Here is a 4,778-nt window from a genome sequence, read left to right on the forward strand (position 1 = left end):
ACAGAATGACATTTGTATGCACAATATTGTCCAATTCTTGTTTTTAAAATTCCTGTATGCATACATAAGATTTTGTGCCAAAAAAAAAAAAAAAAGGTCTACAAGGATTCTTATAAAATCAGTAACTGTGTGCTTGCCCTTAGAGAGTAGAACTGAGGAAGAAAAGAAATTTCACGTATTTCTTTCTTTTTCTATTTATTTTTTGTTTTTTTGGAGACAGAGTCTCACTCTGTTACCCAGGCTACAGTACAGTGGTGTGATCTTGGCTCGCTGCAACCTCTGCCTCCCGGGCTCAAAAGATCCTTTTTTTTTAAGACAGCTTCTCACTCTGTTGCCCAGGCTAGAGTGCAGTGCAGTCATATGATCTTGGCTCACTGCAACCTCCACCTCCCAGGTTCAAGCAATTCTCCTGCCCCAGCCACCTGAGTAGATAGGACTACAGGCATGCACCACCATGCCTGGCTAATTTTTGTACTTTTTGTACAGACGGGGGTCTCACTATGTTGCCCAGGCTGGTCTTGAACTCCTGGGTTCAAGCAATCCTCCCACCTCAACCTCCCAAAGTGCTAGAATTACAGTTGTGAGCCACCATACCCCAGCCTTCATGTGTTTTATTTCTGACTTGCTTTTATTGACAGGCAGTAGAGTTCAGTGGTGTAAGCTCAGTCTGCTTAGGTTTGAATGTGAGCTCTGCTACTTACTTAGCTGTGTGATCTTGGGCAAGTTACTTAAATTCTCTGGCCTCAGTTTCCTCACCTGTAAAATGGGGACAACAATAGTACCTCCCTCAAGGGATGTTTACATATTAAATGAGCTGATGCATATAAGTACTAAGAACTTTATCTGTCACATTATAAGTGCCACATATTTTATTGAAAAAAGTGTGTCTTTGCAGTGAACATATTTTCATGTATTAATTTGAAATCCCAACCAGCCAACCATCCCTGTGTAAACAACATAAAATGGTATACATTGGGGAGAAGACGATAAAAAATAAAAAGCTCCCCAGGCAATTTGATCACCAGCCAAGCTTGCCAACTACTGACTCAGAGAACAAAAGCAGGGATGAACCAGTTGGAGTGGGGCTGAGTTCCAGTTGGGGAATGCAGGAGACTTCTGGAAGCGGAAAGAGACCGTAAAAGACAAGAGAAGAGCAGGTCTCGAAGTGCGGTGGGAAGCCTGGATGAAGCGACTCTACAGGGAGAGGGCAGTGTGTGGGCCTGGCGTCCTGTCCTGGCTTGTGTGGGGAGAGCTCACAAGTAGCTATTTCTCCCCTGCCTCAAGTTACGACAAGATGGGGCTTGCTGTGTAAATGTGCAAAGGCCGCTCAGAAGGCAGCCAGCCTTCAGCAAGACACCCAGGAGAGCGGCCGAACTCTCCACCTGGGCCCTCTCACTGGCCAGTTTCCCACACATGCACAGGGGAGTTAGGGCCTCAAGGCTGAGGAGCTTGGACTCAGTAACTCGCCTCAGGCCACATGATTTGGGACGAGAAACAGCTTAGAATCCATTTTTCCCTTGCCTGTGCTGGGATGTACACCATCACGCCTCTTCCCACTGCTGGGTTTAACGAGAGTCTGAAGAATTTCCAAATGGACCCAGGTACAAATCATTTCTCTAGACCGTAGTTCTAGCTTCTCTATAAAATGACTGGGGGCCAGGAATGATGGCTCACACCTGTAATCCCAACACTTTGGGGGACCGAGGTGGGCAGATCACTTGAGGCCAGGAGTTCAAGACCAGCCTGGGCAACATAGTGAGACCCTGTCTCTTAAAACAAAAAAAGAAGACTGGGAGATCTGGGGAATACCTGTGGTCCCCAAATTTGGAGGAAGAGACTTCTCAGAAAGATGCACATGCGTTCTTAGACACAGTTAATTCCTGGGGATCAATGACTCCCTAAAGAGAATATGACCCTAAAGTTAGAACTCAAGCAAAAATACCTTCTACCTCTAGCGTACAACACAGGCTGTCAAGGTCTCTTGCTATTAGGTAACTTCCAACTTTACGTGGTCTCGAACAAAAGGGAGGCTACTGAGATTGAAGGAGAAGAGGGCCTGGGATTATACCTCCCTATTCCCCATCCTCCATCTAGCTCTAACATGCCTCAGAGTCCTAGGAAAAAACAGATCTTCCCTCCTGGTGTTCAGTGTCACCTGGAGAGGCTCTCACGAGGGGAAGCAGTCCACCAGCCCTCCCACCTCCTGGCTCTGTGGCCTTGGCTCTGAGCCTTCTCCTCAGATGTCAGATAGCCACAGAGCCAGAGTCCTGAGTTCAAAGATGGGGTCGAGGGAGAAAGGAAGACGTTTGTTTGGCTTTTTGAGACAGAGTCTCGCTCTGTCACCCAGGCTGGAGTGCAGTGGCGCAATCTCAGCTCACTGCAACCTCTGCCTTCCCGGTTCAAGCAATTCTCCTACCTCAGCCTTCCGAGTACGTGGGATTACAGGAATATGCCAGCATGTCTGGCTAATTTTTTATTTTTAGTAGAGACAAGGTTTCGCCACATTGGCCAGGATGATCTCGAACTCCTGAGCTCAGGTGACCCACCCACCGAGGCCTCCCAGAGTGCTGGGATTACAGGTGTGAGCCATCACACCCAGCCCATTTGGCTTTCTTTCCCCAGGTGAGGCATTCTGGTTCACTGCCCAAGCAGCAGGCCCCCAGCACCCTGAAGTCCAGCAGACAGAGGCAGCTGCAGCCTGGAGGGAATGTTGTCAGCTGGAGGAATTTGCAGACCTCTGATGCTCTAGGTAACCCAGAGCCCTGAGAATGCCCAGATTTGGCTGGGGGAGGAGGAGTGAGCCGGGAAGGGTCTGTCAAGCCCTTCTACCCAGACCAAGAGGTGAGAGGTCTTTGCTGTTGGAGGCAGGTGGGGGTGGGGTGAGGAGAGGCAGAGCAGATTCTCTGCAGAGGACTGTCAGTTTGAGTGCTATCAGGCCTGGTATCTGAACCCTCCTTGTTCCCCCATATCTTAAAAGGGAGGCCAGAGGTCCTGGGCAGAAGTGCCTGCCACCCCCCACCCTCCTGGCGATTAGCAGGGGCCTGTGGAGGGAACAGGAACTCAAAGCCCTTGGGCCAGAAGTTAACTATTTCCAATCTGCCTCTCATTTGGCTGGGGCCAGAAGACTCCAAATATATTTCTCTTTTCCACCCTGATTTCCAAATGGTCACTGCCTCATACTTAGGGGGTCACACCTGTGTTCAAACTGTGACTCCACAATTTATTAGCTGGGTGACCTTGGATAGTTACAAAGTGACAAGCCGAGGTTTCCTATCCAGTTAAATGGGGCCAATTCCACCCACCCCACGGGGCTTTTAGGAGGATTAAAGGGGCTTATGACATGAAGTACATAGTGTGATTGTGGAATGCAGTGAGCTCTCAAGTGGTATCTGGGTGGCGGTGTTGAGTTTTCACAGCCCTTCCTTGCCAGCCCTGCTGCCTGGGTTGGAAATGCCAGGTGACTAAATGAAATGAGAAAAAGGCGACTGAGGCAGACATGGTCCTCCAGTCTGAGAAGCGTGAGGGGAGTCAAGAAGGGCTGCTGGGAGTGGGGGCCAATATCCTGGTTCCAGGGAAGACTTCAGAGACCCTGGTTTCCATACTGGTACAACTAGGACTTCAGCTATTATGTCTCCATACTGGTACAACTGGGATTTCCCCAAACACTCTGCTGCAACACTCTGCTGCCTCTGGTACGGGGTGAGACAAATTTCAAGCGGGGCTGGACCCTGCCTATGCCTCACTGGCTCTCTCCACCTCACACTCCATGATCCAGCCAGATTCAATGTATCCAAGTCCCTGGAACCCTCGTGTTGTTCCTCTGCCAGAACACTCCACGCCACCTCTCATGCCCAACTCCCTTGCCTAATTCTTCTTCCTCGGCTGCCAGCTTGGACATCAGTTCCTCGAGGTTTCTCCAAGAACATGTCAGCAGCCCCTCCTGTGTGACTCTATATCACTCCTTTCCCACCTCCCCCTCAATCTCTTTTTTTTTTTTTTTTTGAGACGGAGTCTTGCTCTGTCGCCCAGGCTGGAGTGGAGGGGCTTGATCTCGGCTCACTGCAACCTCCGCCTCCTGGGTTCAAGCCACTCTCCTGCCTCAGCCTCCCGAGTTAGCTGGGATTACAGGTGCTTGCACCACCATGCCAGGCTTTTTTTTTTTTTTTAAGCAGAGATGGGGTTTCACCATGTTGGCCAGGCTGGTTTCGAACTCCTGAGTTCAAGGGACCCGCAGGCCCCGGCTTCCCAAAGTGCTAGGATTACAGGCATGACCCACCACGTCCAGCCCCCCTTCAATGTATGCAAATACATATATGCATATATTGTATTTATTTTGTCTGTCTCTCTACACTAGCAGGTAAGTGGCCCTTTGAGGCTAGGATTTTTGCACACTTTGTTCAGTAATGAATCCCCAGCACCTAGAACAGTACCTGAACCCTAATCAGGAGTTCACTGAAGGTTAGGAGCAGTAGCCTGGCTTACCCTGAGTATCTAGTACCCAGTAGGTACTCAGACGTTTGTTGGCTGAATGACCATTTCAACTTGGCCTTGAATCTCAGACACTTCACTGTTTCTATAATAAGAGAGGAGCTGGATTTGAACATGTTGGCCAAATAAGGAGGCTGCTGCCCACCCACACACTGGTCAGGATAAAAATCTCCACCCAGGGCCACGCACAGTGGCTTACACCTGTAATCCTAGCACTTTGGGAGGCAGAGGCAAGACAATCGCTTGAGGCTAGGGGTTCAAGGCTAGCCCAAGCAACATAGTGAGACCCC

The 4,778-nt window shown here is 49.6% G+C and overlaps 1 protein-coding gene and 1 pseudogene across 1 annotated transcript in view; one reads left to right on the top strand and one right to left on the bottom strand.

Moving 5' to 3' along the window:
* The window catches only part of CDH3 (cadherin 3, type 1, P-cadherin (placental)), a 75,373-nt gene that overhangs the window by 60,315 nt on the left and 10,280 nt on the right, over window positions 1–4,778 (bottom strand). The window lies entirely within an intron of this gene.
* The window catches only part of LOC105504613, a 4,544-nt pseudogene continuing 3,262 nt past the window's right edge, over window positions 3,497–4,778 (top strand).

Source organism: Colobus angolensis, unplaced genomic scaffold (assembly GCF_000951035.1).
Source record: "Colobus angolensis palliatus isolate OR3802 unplaced genomic scaffold, Cang.pa_1.0 Scaffold93, whole genome shotgun sequence".
Taxonomy (NCBI): domain Eukaryota; kingdom Metazoa; phylum Chordata; class Mammalia; order Primates; family Cercopithecidae; genus Colobus; species Colobus angolensis.